Genomic DNA, 16,539 nt, shown 5'->3' on the forward strand with positions numbered 1-16,539 from the left:
AATCATGGCCCTTGTGTATCTTGTCTTGTTCTACTTCCTGTCTTTGTCTTGTTTCCCTCCTTTTGTGATTGTCTGCTCCGCCCTAATTGGTTTCACCTGTTGCCCATTGCCTGGTGTAGTTAAGTCTCATTATTTCCCTGTGTTCCGGTTGGTTCGTCTGTGTTCCATGCCTGAGTCTGTGTCTTCCCCGTGTTCGTTCCCATACCTGTGCCCTAAATTCTTTCCCCACCTCATGGACTTACCTTGATTTCCTTTGTTTCAAGTAAGGACTTTGTATTTTCGTTTAGTTTGTTCCTAAAAGGTTTTCTCCTTCGTGGATGATTTTTGGTTCATGAAAAGACTTTAAGTTACTCGTAGCCTGTCTTCGGGGTTATTGCTTTTGGGTCCTGGCCTGATCCCTAGTCTCAGCACAACAGCTGATTATTTAGGTGCATTCTCTGCAAAGAGCTCGGAGACAGACTCTTGATGAAGGTCTATATAAATAAACCAGACGTGCTGTAAACACTAGAAAAACATGATGTGCCAGCAGCAACTATTTTTCATACATACCAACATCAGTTTGCCCTTGGAATGTTATTTAGTGTCAGAAATCTATTATGAAACTGAAGAAGAAGTTGTCAGCGAAGGTGAACATCGCTGTCATGAAGACAAATTCCGGAGCTTATTTAATGCACTTTGCAGTTAAAATGATTTGATTGATGCAAACAATTTTCTACTCGATTTCCCCAGACGTACAATAAAGGGATGATCAGTTAAAAAGCAGCACTGAGCAACATTAGTCTTACACATGCACAACATCCTTAATCAGAAAGAGGGATTAGAACTGGAAAGATTCTCCTCTAATTGAGACCCTTTAGATTTGTCTAATTTACCAGTTTTACAGTATGTTCTGGTGCTGACATGGCCACTGCTGGGATTCCTTTGCTGATCTTTTCATTAGCAAAGGAAGTAGTGAATAAAATCTTAATAAAATCCTGCCATTAAGGCTGTCCAGAGACAGCTGGACTCTTCCACGCTGGAGCTTGTTCCACTTCCTCATTTCTTTGATATTTTTGGGAGCACACCACGCTTTAGCAGTATGAATAGTTCCTTCGAATTTTTCCTTGTGATAAAAATTCAAACATGCAAAAGCACTCACTGTCTGTCAGGAAAATAGCAACATCATTTGCAGCTGTTTCCCTGCCCTGCTGGAATGCAAACTGGCTGTGGCTCAAGTGCTGACGCTTGTTAGTAGATATTTAGTGATGATAGCGTCTGCTGCTTGGAAGACAAGCCGGTCCCCTGCAGGGCCAGGCTCGGTCTCATCAATAGACAGGGTCAAACCATAGCTCCATTGGAGATAGCAGAAGGGGAGATTTGCAATGTGAAAATATCACTGTGGCATTTACGGGGAAGGTTTGTCTGCGGGGTGAAGGAAGGTGTAGTTAACTAACTCATTGTGGAAGCAATGGAGCAGACAGGCTGCAGGATTTTCAGGAGGATTTTTTAGAGCCCTCTGGCTTCCACAGACATTAGAGGGAAGGTTCTTGTGAAATCTCCCCTGATGTGTCCCATCCTGCTTCTTTTTCATTAAGGAGGCCGTAACGCAGAGAGGATGCCCTTTGAATGAAGAAGGGAAGCCATGTCATGTTCAGCTGGAGGAGCTGTTTACAAGAACATGGTTTGCTTTTAAGGAAATTGGGGGCATGTGTCTGGGTCTCTGCGATGTTCGGTGCTATGACCAGATCATTAGTGCAAATAGGTTTTGACTTTAGTTAATTAAACAGAAACAAACTAAGAACTTTTCAGAAAATTGGAAGTCTAATGAATTTGTGCTGAGTCAAAATGTGTCAGGAGCCAAAAGCAGTGAATCATCACAAACTGGATTTTCTTTTGGTTTCAAAAGAGGCAAATACTCTTGTTTGGGTCAGTTCTGAAGACAGGAAGAGTTAGAGTTCGATTTATATCCACTTCAGAAGCAGCACATACTCTCAGGGGTGATGGATAAGGAAACATGGCTGACACACAGAGCAGGAGAACCTTTAAGCTCTTTATTCAGGCCTGTTCTTTTAATCAGTCCAGAGATTGGAGGGCACATCTCACTCTGTTCATCCCACTAACACAATAAGTGAAAGATGCTTATTAGAGTTACTCAGCTGGACATAATGCACAAACAAGGACATTGGAGATGTTTATAATGGTGCTTCAGTGCCAGGGTCAGCGTCTGGCTCGAATCAATCAGAGGAGTATGAATCGAGGGAGTGCTTCACAAAAGGCACACACCATCATTTATCTTATCATTTGATGGTGTGTAAGGTTGCTTTGTAAACAAATTGGAATGCAAATTGCATTTGTTTGCTTTTTTCCCCTCAAAGCTTTTCAGGCTGATTTAAAGCATTTGTGTATCCTGCAATCACTCACACACATGCACGCGTGCACACACACACACACACAGAGGATCATGTTTTCTGGCATGAGAGAGCTGGACAAACCTCAGATGAATGTTCTCCCTCCCCGTCAGGTCTGATTTCCTCCCAGTTGTCGTGCGGCGTGTGTGCGCAAATCAATCAGGCCCCTTGTTCTAATCAGTCCCACTTATATCACCCTGCAAATAAATGACACCGCTCAGGAGGGGAGATCAATAGGGGATAAGGTGAAAATCTCCCCGTTTCCTACCCACAGGGTGCGAGGATGGGACTGAATGAATGCAGAATGCTGATTGGTGGGGGGGGGGGGGGGGCAACTAAACTAAACAGGTTTGTTCTTTTGTCTCCCACCTGAAGTGATTTCACTCTCAGAGTCTCGGGGACACGGCTGAGGAAGGACATGCTTGTTTGGGAAAAGATGAAGAATTGGATTTGGAGAGTTGATAAAACTAAATTATGTAACTTATAAAAAAATGTACATTGACTGACCTTTGTCAACCAAACAGTAACTCTTTCAAAACATTAGAGGAACTTATCTCTGGTTTTACTCTGTGTTTTATTATGGCTTCCCTGTGACTCAGTATTGTGGCTCGTTCCTCCTTCATGCATCTGCTTCCCAGTTTTTGATGGTGCCACAAAAAAATCCATCTTACTTAGTCATATTCTACTGACTCTGAAGGTATTCTGTAGTTGTTGTTTGACGCTGAAAATCCAATTTTTTTCCCAAATGTTTGTCAAGATCATACTTTAAGAGAGATCCCACAAATCATCAGATTTCGTTTACTCGTTAAGAAGAAGGCTCCTCATCAGGGTTACAAAACTGCCTCACAAAATGAAGGTACAGCCTGCAAAAGACATGGTTACGTCTGGATGTCAGTGTCCAGTGTTTTTAGAGCTGGAAACTAAAAAACTTTCACTAAATCACTGGAATATCCCTTTAATTAAATCAGCTGCTGCAGTTTTCCTTTTTTTTTTTTTTTTGTTCATGCTGTGTTGCCCCTGATGGAAGCTTTCAATGTTAAGAATAGTAACTTCTTACTGAGCTGACTTTTATTAAACCCTCTAAGTGTGGTCTGATTTATGTGCAGATTTATGTGGAATGAATGGAAACTATCAATAGTTTGGGGTCAGAAGTGCATTTTTAAAAGGTTGATACCTCGTGCACTGTTGTCTGTGTGCAGTTTGTTTCAGCTCAGTCTTTGTTTAGATTCGTGCACAAGGCAAAAGGGAAAATTGTTAATCTGCACTGTAAACATGTGCATACACAGCAAGTTTGGCACAAACACAGCCTGAATGACACTTTGTCCAATTCCAGGACACAGTTGAATAATATGTGAGATGTTCTGTGATCTTTGCAGGATGTTTCACATTATAATAAAAACACTTTATGAGTAAATATGAGCCAGGGTGACTTGTTACAATGGGCAAACCCTGATAATGTTCCTCTCTGGCCAACCTTTAGTGTTTCAGATGACCACACTGAATACTGAGAGCCCAAACCACCACCTGCTGGGTGCAACTTGTCCAAAGCCATCCACCCTGTCCCCCTCCCCCTCCCACTGTCTCCTGTGAGCAGTGAATAAGACATGCTGTGAGTCAGAAAGTCCAAAAGCCAGACCTGGGTTTGGTTAAAAGTCCTGGTGCTAAGCCATAAAAGGCCAGTGATAAAACTCAGCAGAAAGGAGGTCTCTCCCCTCCTGTTCATGATTCATGAATGACTAATCTTTAACGTTAGCCTCCTCAAACACAATTTATTTTATTATTCACTCAGTCAGTATGCAGCAGCTGGACTTTTGCAGCACCACACCCACCATAAACTCTGTAGGAGAGGAGGAGAGCTGTGCAGAGTTTGTGTGGTTTGTTATGGTTTGAAATGTTTGCTCTGAACAAATTTTTCATCCACCACTTTCTCCCTAAGTGTAAAACAAAGCTCACACGCCAGAGAGCAGAAACTCTATTTCCAAAATAGAGTTTTGTGTCACTTTAGCACAGTGAAAGTACCGAGCCCTGAAAATGAATAAATTAACTCTCTCACTGCAGATATTTGGAAATACAGAATTTAGATGCAAAATTCTTCCCCTATGTCATTATTTCACCATCATATCATGATGCTTTAACACAACAGGTCCACTGTAAAACATAACAACACTAACCCTCTCATCAAAAAACATCATTTCTTCATTTCTAGCCTAACTGTGGCTACACAGGTTTATTTTATTTTATTTTGAGCCTCTAGCTTTAAATGCACATCTCAACCAAAGTGCTCGTTCAACAATCCACATAGATTTGTCTCCATCAAAGAGGAATAATTAATGACACGTCTCTTTTTGAGGACAAGAGCAATGTGCAAAACCCAATAAATAAAACATTTCACATGATGAATTACTCGAATGAAAGAAATTAACTGGTGGCCAAAAAACTCATTTAATATGCAGCGATGTCTTTGTAAAACCACATCAGACCTGCTCGCTGTGTTTTTGGTGCCACAGCAAGACAGTTTCATGTGTTACTCTACAAACCATAGGAGACAAATGTTAGCGTGTTTAAATGTGGCTTCGCTCTCTCATTATGATAAATATCTGCATGGTCACAGTGGATTTCCCACAGTGGAATAAAGGTGCATGTACACAATGTTTTTACAAAGCGTAGAGAATCTACTTCTCCAGCTGCTGTTTAAAGGCATTGTGGGAAATGTAGGAAATCACCAACTGAAACACAAGTAGATAAGTCGGATGGGCTAAGTGTGTACATCCGTACTAATAACTGCTAAGATCGACTTTACATCTCAGACTGATGATATGCAGACATGTAAAATGCAAACATAACTGACGTTTAACTGTGTCAGATGGATTCTTCCACTTTTAATCAGCCGGTTTTCATCCTAAAGCCGCTCTGGCTGTAAAATACTGGTCAGTAGATTTTATTTGCCTCATTATGAAGATGGTTTTAAATAATTGATTTGGTGGATCTTTTCCTCCACAGTACATAGAACTGAAAAAATATTGGCGCTGTAGGTTTTCCAGTGATGAATTACAACCAATGACACAGTAAATACACAGTGTAGAGAACACAGTAATTATTGTCTCACTAATTTCTGAAACTCCAGCGTGATATTTCTAAAAAAGTGAGCAGCAAACTGTACAGTCTCTGTTCCTGGTACGAGCTTCCTCAAAGGCATGGCTCACTGCACAGGAACATATAAGCTCCTTACATGACTCAGGGTAAAGCAAATGGTCAAACTTCCTGTAGGAGCTGTAACAATGGTTACATAACACAACAGACCTGAGTGTTTCTTCTTGCTGACAGCCGCTCACACTGGAAATGATTAACTTCAGTACACGGGAAATGAGAGTCAACACACAGGCTTTAAATTAACAAGGGATCTTTCCGCACAGTTTGAGTAATATCTGAAAGATCAGCTGCTAATGTCTGATTACAAATGTATAAAATGAGTGGAAAGAAAGGAGGGGAAAGCCAATTTGTGGAAGATGTAGCCGCCTAATGCCAAATGCAAAGTAATACATGTTAACAGAGAAAATAGAAAATAAATTAATTCCACTGAGTAATTTTTTATTCAGTTTTAAGTCGGGGAGTTTCTTTGATCTGGATAATTTTGATCATGTAGCTGTTTAATCATAAAATAAGCCCTCGTTTTCGAACACGGCCTTTGGTGCTTTACTTAATCTATCAAAAGAGGATTTGAAGCTATTGTTCAGAGCACATAAATACTGATGTATTTACTCCTCTCGCATTCAGAGGAATGTTTTCCAGATAAAATAGCAGTTCATGAACTCTAAGTGTAATGGAGATCAGTGCTGAAATTCCTCCACATGCTCTGACCCAGGAGGATACTTTGTCACTTCCCATGAAACAAGGCTGCAAAGGTCGAGCCCCATCTTTCTGACATCATTATTTCCTCGCATGTCCAGAGCAGAGGGGGGTTACATGTGGTAACGCTGGGGCATGTGGGGGTGGGGTGGGGGGGGGTTCTGCTCGGGGTGGGACCACAGAGGATGCCCGGCTTCTTTTCCCATGTTCTCCCCAGCCAATGAAAACACTGGAAAACGGCACGTTCCCATCAGCTAAGCTCAGTGACACGACGACCCCAGGAAAAGCGTGAGTAAATACCAAAAGCAAGGCCACGGGCTGGGAGGGGGGGGGGGGGGGGGGGTGGTGGGGGCACTGAAATCCCCCAAAATCTTTCAGACCTGTCCTGCTGGGGATGTGGAAGCAGCACCTATTACCAGCCACCTGTGCTTCATTTAGATTAAATCCTTCATTAGGCTTTAAAAGCTCATTTATTTTCATTTTCTAATCCCTGCTGTATTGCTTTTCTGGGACCATTCACCTGTCAGATGTAATTTAATCCTTAAGGTGGCCCTGGTTCAGGACCTGCAGGTGATACATGCTTTTTTTATTTTTTTCCTCTTAACCCCAAATTTTCTTGTTCTTTTTGTTGTGTCTGCACATTGATCTCCAGTGTTGCTCATTCATCTGTTACAGTCAGCATGTCAGAAACCACTGATGCTGAATAAATGTTTTTGGACACGTCCGGGTCAAAGAAAGGTGACGTACCGGTACTGTTCCTGTACAACCCACACCGAGATAGTATCATCTGTGGGTGACGACAAGCGTGTTGCTTGATAAGTTTTGTTTTTCCTGCATTAGTTATGCATCTTATCTTCTCCAACTGTGAGTGAAGGATGTTTATTTAAGGGAACTGTTTGTCTGCAGTCTGCAGTGTAGTGGCCAAATACGATGTTATGGTGTTCATGACTGTGGGAGTGAAAAGACCAAAATGACATCCAGATGTTCTCGGTTACGCAGCCCCAGCCTTCAGTTTGTTTGTGTTACTACAGTAATAGTGTAATTCTGCACAGAGACAGAGAGCAATAAATTTAATGGGGATAAAAAATAAAAAATCTCATGCATGTGCTTCGGTAAGTGTTTCAGTAGGTGCAGAGCCACTGTCAGTAAATAAGGACAATGCCAGTTTACCGTTCCTGCAGAGGCCATGGCTCCATATTTAACAAGGTCGAAAAGCTTATAAATGATTACAGTAATTTTAACTATGTGCACGTTGAACAGCAGCGTAGTGTTGAAAAGGACATGGGCTGCTTTGCACCATGCTTTGGAATCTGACTGCATGCAATTAGCTGACTTTGGAGACTGAGCAGAATAGCAATGTGTGTTTGGCTCCTCTGAATGCACTCTTTCCTCTGCTGGAGGCCGTTATTTGATATTCATAAAAACTGTAAATAATCTTTTCTATTAAAGCCAAACATTTTAGCCTTGAGTATTAAACAGTCAAGGGACCTCAGTAATGGACAAAATATTATCCAGTGTCCTCAAAAGAACTTCCCACTAAATATTCTGAATGCTTCCCAGGTCACTGAACAGGCTTCTGAGGTTATTTGAGATACAGAAAACACCCTGCGCTCAAGAGTGGCGACACTTAAAGTCAAACTGAAACGTGCTTTCTCCTCACTTTTTGTGCAAGGGAGAACAGATGATAATGATGCAGCAAGTGTTATCCATTACATCCCATTTTTCCAAAGAAGATAAAACCATTTTCAAACGTATGTGGTGAAACAGCATCTGAGCTTCAAGGCCCCCTGTTTGGTTCCAGTTTGCTCACATCACTTTTTCTTTCATGTTATTTCACCACAGGCTGAGTCATTGGCAGCTCCTGCAGAACGGTCATTACAACTAAGATTAGACTGAATATACACCCGAATCAAAACAAACACACAGAGTATACAAATTTAAAATATCTCAGTAGGCACAGATTTTAATTTGAGTTCTGTTTGAGCTGATTCCAGTTTCCCTGCTCTGCCATAGGTTACAGTGACCTGACGCACCAGGGGAAGGTTCACAGTAAACATGTGCGGTGAACTCAGTAAAGGCGTATCCTTCCCAAAGAACAGGGGCTTCCGCCCGCAGCTGAAAACAGGACAGAGTGTTCTCCTTGGCAATGAGTCAGGCCTCTCCGAAAAACCATAGGGGGATATCCCTGCTCACACTCCTACACAGGATCACACCCCGAAGGAATGGGGGAGTGGCGTGTGTGGGTGTGTGTGTGTGTGTGAGAGAGTACACACCCAGGCATATGTGACTGTCTGCATGTCTCCATGTGTTTGTTCCATGAATTGTTCCAGACTTTTCAGAGTTCAGCGTGGCTCGATTCAGAACTGTCAACTTTCAGACATTCCCCGTCATCCTTGAGCTGTTTGCCTGAATACATTTAAAAGCTTCCTACTAATGCAGGGAACAATTAAGTTATCAAATGGACACAACCATTATGTAAAAGGCGGCTTATATTGCCAACAATTTGAACACTGTCTGCTTCCTGGAAGTGCAGACGAAATGTCAGGGGCACAATATTTCAAGGCTATTAACTTGAGTGCTTTTTTATTCAGTCTCATTACTTTTTAAACAGCATAGGAAGTCACAGAAATGTAATATTAATTTTTACATGGCTTTCATTTTCATTCCTATGGAGCTGTTTAAAATTCAGGGATTTTTCATGCGGAGACCAGGAGGGCCGGCACATCGCTCCATACGTACCCAGTCTCAGTCACATCTGCGCCGGGCTCCTGGAGGGAAATCAGAGGTGTCGGGTGTTTGTTGAGTGTGAAGTCATTGTGTATTCTGTGGTAAATGATGTGACAATGGACACAGTGTAGAAGTGGATGTGACAACACGGAGGAGGAAGGGAGTGTGTGCATCAAACCAGGCGCGTATCCTTAGAAAAACACGCAAACACAATCCTGCATACATGCATCCCAGCACACCTCTCTGGATTCACGCTGACATAACTACGTATATGAGCACAGAAAACTCTGTGCCTCTATATATATATATATATATATATATATATATATATATATATATATATATATATATATATATATATATATATATATATGTACACACACACATATATGCACTGCACAATGCAGAAGAAATATGGACTTACAAAAAAGACAGAAGGAGAGATATTCCATTAAATCTTTATTTTGGAATTTTAAAAAACTGGATAGGAACAATTTTGATCTACGAGAGCTCCCTAATTTAGGCCCTAATGAGAATTTTTCAAATGTGGGGAGCCTTATCATGAAAAATGGCTGGAGACCATTAATAGTTTATAGGTTGAGTTAATGATAGAGATGACTTCTAATTGAGCTCTACAGAGCTTTACTATCTGGTGGTCTTTTTCACCAGCACCAGGAATCGCTCTCATTATTTTAGATTTTGTTTCAAAAAAAAAAAAAAAAAAGGTCTGCATAATATCCTCTTTTTTAGGGGAAAGATTAATTCATGTTCCCAAAAAAAGACCCTGCTCAACTTTCACAAATCACAGTCTTTCAGAATCAGAGGAAGGAGTGAAGAGGAAGATGTATATTGTTTAAATCAACTCCTCGTTCTAATGTAACGTAAGAAGGCAGCAAAAGTGAAAGGATCTGAGAAGAAAATGTCCGCCCACATTCAGTATTCATTCTCTGTTTTGATACAGTTGCCATGGAGATATAGTTTCCACATTACTCGAGCATGTATTCCCCTCTCAGTTTGAACTTTAGTAATTCAGCGACTGACCAATCTCTCATCTGATCAAGGTTCAGCTTTCCACTGCATTCACACACGTATGCACTCAGAGTTCCCGTTCAAGCTTATAAATAGGGCATTACCATATGAGCACGTCATCGGCCTGTTGCTGTGTGACTGTCGACCAGTGAGTACAGTACACACCAGGTCACCGTGGCAACGGTCTGAGCGGCTGACAAAACAGGGGAAACAGGAAGGGATTCCCTTTCAGCCCAGTGACGGCCGCAGTGTCACGTGGATTCCCATCAACCTTTCCCTGGCACAGCCGTGGGCTTCCCCCATCGCGCTCAGTTGTGCCAACTGGTCGGCGGTAAAAACCCCCGGAACATGTGGCGGCTCTAATTACCGCGCCACACAGGCCTCAGCTCAGGAAAACCACAAAATGGGGTTATGTGGCTGTGTGCTTTCATGGTGCTACCAAGCCGGCGTGCCGCGCTGTGTGGCTGCTCTCAGTTTGAAAAATGTGCTCAACTATTAGTGATTTGTGATTTCTGATTTACAGGCGAGCAAGGTTACAAATCCTCCTTCTAAAGAGGTGAAATATGGAGAGCTATATATATACAGCTCCCCAGTCAGACTGAGGGCACATTTCCAACAAGGCAGATGGTGACTATGAGACAGTCAGTGAAGAGGAAGAGTGTGTGCGTGTGTGTGTGTGTGTATCACAGTCCTTCACAGCATTTTACTGATAGAAGAGTGTAGGAATGAAATAAAACACCAACCCTCTAACAAGCTCTCACATTCAGAGCCGCTTGTCTTGCGGCTGCTGATCCACCCGAGGTGATTCACGGTGATGAGGGAGAAACAAATTGCTGTTATCACATTGTTAGATGTCAAAACAGAGTTGCCCCGTTTCCCATCAACTGTTTTGGGAATTAGAAACATTCTCCCTCTGCCACAAGCTTTTCTATTTTTGGGAGGGAACTAAAACCTCAGTGGACCCTGTAGAGAAGGGGAGGAGGAGGGAGAGGCATATATAGCCTTCCTGTTTGAACTTCAAATAAACACAGCACACGATGTCACCCAAAGCTTCCTAATGGGGAGGATAGATCCGGTTCTACCAATGTGACATTTTGACTTGGCTGAGGTGTAAATTTTATGCTAAGCAGTTCCCCTTGACAACGGAGAACACATAGGATTTGACATTTACACTCCAAACTCAATGTTCATTGACTGCCCTAAAAAGTCCACCGCTGCCTGAAAATGGAATATAAAGCCTTCTTCACGCGCTGCCTTCATTTCCATTCCAATGATTTCCTGCCCGTGAAATTTTCACAAAACACTTAAAATTCCAGAAATTAACATTGTTTTGTGTAACTTCTGTGCTCAGCAGATCCGTGAGGATGCATATCTGAGCAGGGATCCCCAGCGGGAAGCACATTCACCCAAACCTCGCTCAGATCAGTTGGTGAAACCCGGCGCAGCCACAACCGAGGGAATTCCTCTCAGAAATGTTTGCTTTTTTGTTCTAGTGAGGAAATGAGGGTGAGAGAGGCGGAGGGAAGTGGGGGGTTGCTGAAATTGAATCACCATGGTAACTTCAATAACATTTCTCTTCCCCTCTCTCTCCCCCTCGTGTGCACACACACACATACACAAGAGGAAATGAGTTTCAAAACGGAGATGGTGCTTCAACCGTCATTTGTTTTTTGACGTCTGCCAAGCAACAGAGACATCACTGACTTGATAAGGACTCACCGACACTTTTACTACTCTGCATCATATTACAGCACAAGAAGGCTAAGCGCAGCTAAAATGCTAATGGTTCACAGCTCCTTGCTGCAAGCAATAACAGAAGATTATTAAAGTATCTTTATGCACACTCTAAACTAATTCCATGCTGCAGTAGTGGAATGTAAGTGCCATTTGCTCTCTGTGTGCAGTTTTGCCTGAAGAAGCATCCTGGGAATCCGGAGATGCTGGCAGAAGCCGGAGGGCTAAGTTTGACAGGAATGTGGCTGCAGCAGCACGACCCGCTGAATGAATCTCCTGCACATTTCACCCGTCAGATTCTAGAGAAAATCAAATTCTGAGCAGTGCAGGTTGAAGTAATTTTATGTTGTATCAATAAATAAAATGGCGACACGCTGAGGCAACCAGTAGCCGATTCATGGTGCCTTAGTATTTCTGAACATGCAGCGCTGGACAGGCTAGAGGAGAACATGGAAAACAAAACAAAACAAAAAAACGATGAGAGCTGAGAGTAAACTGTAAAAACAACAAACATCCACGTATCCAAGAAGGATAATCAATTTAAAGCTGCAGTTATCAATAATTTTAGTTTCCCATGGATCTAATGGAAGTGTGTAATGTGTGGTTCAAACCCACAGAGAGCTCAGCTGTCATCAATCAGCTGCAGCAGATCTGCACGGTTCTGATGAACCCACTGCCCACTACTATCAGCAGATACAGTGTCAGCAGACTTTTTTAAACTCTCAAAGCAGGAAAGCAACAACTTACAGTAGCCAAAAAATAAATAAACTGATGCTGTCACACATCTGCAGCCTGAATGCACGCCTTCAGCTTGAAGCACGTTTCCGGTGTTTCAATAAAACACACTGGAGGCAACAGGCAGCTGTAAATGAGATGCTTGTCTGAGGCCGTCCACTGTGCAACACCCTCAGGATCTCTAATAACGGTCAGCTCCCCATGTCCCCAGCCCTCATGTCTTCAGTGTGGACAGTTAAGTCAAAGATACCTGGCACCATATGTTCCCCTGTGCAGTAATGACTGCTCCTGGCACTGCTTTTATGGCAGTCGGCCTCTGATGCTCAGTGATCAGGGACATGTTCAGGTCTCAATTAGATGCTGCTGCAAAGGGCCTTCATTGTTTACCAGGAGCTTCTTTTACATAATTAACACCTCGCTGGCCCTGTATGTATTTACTTTGTGCTGTGATATAAAAAAAATGCATGTGGGCTGCAGTTTGAAAGTTACGACAAAATCCGTGAGGGGCACTGAAAAGGGAGAGCGGGGGTATATGTAGGCAGCATATGAGCAGGAGGAGATGAACCGCGGAGTGAGGACGGAGAGCTAAGAGGAGAGAAAAGCAGAACGAGAGAGACAGAGATGAAGACACACAGAGAGAGAGAGACGAGGGAGACCAAAGACATGTGGAGTTCACGATCACTTTGCTTGGCTGCAGCGTGATTAAAGCGAAGAGTCCCTGGAGAGAGAGGCGGCTCCAGTCCTGCCCAGTCAGTTCTCTCGCTCCCTTGATCTCCTGCGTGTCGCCCACAGAAACGTACCGCCAAACCTTCAGGAAGGGCTTCTTTTTATTGTGCTGGGTCCCCCATCGGCTCCAAAGAATCTGCAAAGCAAGCAGAGATTGTCGTGGCTCCAGCTCCTCTCAATTTAGAAGAAGGAGGTCTGCCTTGGATGAGCTGCTGCCTGGATCCTGAAGACATTTTTTGATGTTTTAATGAAGATATCTATGCATTTCTAAAAGCGTCTTGTTACACATGAACTTGTCAACCTCCAACATTAGGTAAAAAGAGAATTTTTGGCAAGTGATTTTTCAGAAAGTTTCTTCTAAAAAAAAAATAAAGAGGCAGGAAAGTGAAAATAAGCCTACTAAACCTTCATTAATCCCCTCAGGGGGCTCCATCCTCATTTGATTGAAGTGCCTATTCTTTCAGAAAAATTGATAATCAGAACCTCGCAGACTGGGAGCCAGGAAAGAAGAGATGGGAAAAGAAAATGTCACTCTCAATCTTAATTAAATTCGCCGTTCAGTGGCGGTGGGTTGATCAGTCCGTCATGGGCCTGGTCCCTCCCTTGACCTTTTTTCTTCTGGTCAAGTGACCTTCACTCCCTGTCTGTGGAGCATCTGACAAGGAAGGGAATCGCCTGAGGGGGGTGAAGGAAGAAAGGCCGTGACATTACACACATTCATTCGGGCGCCGCAGCCCGGATAATTACACCGATACTCACTTAACATTCATTGCAGGCGAGCCTATTGTTTATCAGCCACATGACCTCTAGCGAAGGATCTCTCCCTCTGATCTGTCTAATTATTCTCTTTTTTTTTTTTATTTCCTCCATCTCTTCCTTTCCGACATTGGTAGCAAACGGAAAAACCTTTGTGTGCGCGTGTAATCTAAAAGAAGTCAGAGCTGTAAACATCACAGCTGGCTGGGAGGGAGAAATTCGGAAGCGATTCACTGATGTTTTGTGCGAGATTTAAATTAATTCCAGTTGGCCCACAGCTATTTTGTATTATTTCTTCCCCTATAAAAATACACTTATCCTTCTTTTCAGTTCTCACGCCTGTGGCCGACTGGAGCTCTGTGGGGGGGTTTATGGGTGTCACTCTAAATTTGTTGATGTAGGAAAGTGAATCCTCCTAAATCTGACTGAGAAACCTTGTCCCACACACAGAGGAGCTGTCGTCCTGACAACGGGTCCCATTAAATGACTGTTTGTACACAAACATGAATGAAGCACTATTATGACTCAGTGAAAGGTTTGAATTAGAGTTGATTTTATTTTAAACGTCTGTTTTTGTCTTTTTTTTAAGCTCATTACCACTTTACTCGTCGATTCCTTTCAGTCCTCAGGATCCTGCACAGGGAGAAAACTTCTCCTTTATGCAAATACTGAAACAAGACGAAGAGTCTGCAGCCTGGCCACCAGCTCTGTGAAGCTGCTTTGAGCTACATGCTGACATCAGCAGCATATTAGCATGATCACAGAGATGTGGCTAATATGTTGATGTAAAGCAGATCTCATATTTATCATCTTAGTAAATCACAAAATACAGTTTAGGGCCAAATGTTTATTTGGTCAGAAACCAAAGTATTAGACAAATTAAAATGTTGACCTGATTACTGTGCAAACAGACCAGAGTTAAAAAAGTTCCAGTTCCTCTGAAAACCATGAACTGTCCTGAATACCTGTCCACATTTTACAGAAATCTTTTCAGTGGTTGCCAAGACATTTCACTCGCAACCTTCTGCAAAAAGACCAGAATGCAGAGTATAACTTGGAAAAGTGGTGAACAAGTGTGTTACTCTGCACCATGACTGACATTAAGATGCTTCTCATTCTTGGCAGGAACACAGAGTACATGTGGGGAACCAGCCAACAGTGTGAAACAGAACTGTATGTAATATAGTATGTGTCGTAAACCTGCCGCTGATATTTCTGGGTCACTTATCTGCAGGGAGCTACTCGCACTGTTCTAACCTGTCAGCTCGTTATGTAACACATTGGCCTACTTTACCCTATACAGCCTCGCTGTCTGTAAATTTCAGGCCTGTCTACAGTATGTATTCCACGGTTACCTGTGAATGCAGGTGAAACTGACAGGATTTGAAGCAGGAATTTCTCAGTTAAAGCTGGAGAGCAGATGAAACAGCAGGAACAGAAGGCGAGCTAACAGCGTTAAAGCCGAACTCTGTGCTTTTTCAGCCTGTACACATTCCATCCATTTTCACTTTACCCACGGCCTGGCAGCTCTCACTGTATTTTCTGAACTACTCTATAGAGCAGCTTATGTAGACAGGCAGCTGGTTGACAAGGAGGACACAAAGAAGATCTGAAGTGAGAGCGAAGAAAGCTCAGAAGTGTTCCAGAAAAGCATGACTGGAAATGCTTTTCATCTTTTTCACCACCAAGTCTCACTGCAAATCATCTGACTGCTTTGAGGGTTAAAGGCCCATAACAGTGGTTTTGCATGATTTATTGAAAATCACATATGCTTTACATGGCAGGTACTGTGTCTAAGGGAATCTCTATTGGTTTTCTTTTGGTTTCCATTTATTTCCACAAGGATTTAAAATCAATTGACAGACTTTTTTTTTTCCAGAGTTGTGTCATCCATCACAGTAAGCATCAAGTCTGTATTTTATTTTTTGTTAGAGTCACTGATTCAGTCTGATGTAACAGTGCAGAGTTAAATCTCAAACTCCATTGCTAAGCAACCATGATCAGTCAACAAATAATCAACAGGAAGTGAAAGGTTGCCAGGGAGACATGAGTCAACTGCTAAACCAGAGCCCTTTTATTTTATTCATATATACAGTAAAGTCCACAAGTCAGCTGCAAGAGCTACATCCTAGTTCCTGTTTGTGACCACAAACAGGAAGAAGGTCCAAATTTGCTGGGTGTGAGGCAAGGCATAGATAGATAGATAGATAGATAGATAGATAGATAGATAGATAGATAGATAGATAGATAGATAGGTAGATAGATAGATATAAATTAAATATATATATTTGTAGATATAGCTTCTTACAACTTCATATTAGAAATTTTATTATCAGCACTTAGCAACAATTTTTTGGACTCTTGTTTTGGTTTCCTTGGTTTGTTTTACTTTGAAATTTGTGTATTTGTGTATCTGTTCCCTCTGTACTTCCTGTCTTTGTCTTTTTTCCCTCCCTGCTGATTGTCTGCCCTGTCCTAATGCGTGTCACCTGTTGCCAGTTACCTCCCGTGTATTTAAGTCTCCTCAGTCTCTTGTTCTGTTTGGCTGTGCTGGTCTCTGAGCTTGTTCCCAGCTTTGCTCTGCTGTTCTCTGCCCTGT

The sequence above is a fragment of the Toxotes jaculatrix genome, chromosome 20 (genome assembly GCF_017976425.1).
Source record: "Toxotes jaculatrix isolate fToxJac2 chromosome 20, fToxJac2.pri, whole genome shotgun sequence".
In the NCBI taxonomy this organism is placed as follows: domain Eukaryota; kingdom Metazoa; phylum Chordata; class Actinopteri; family Toxotidae; genus Toxotes; species Toxotes jaculatrix.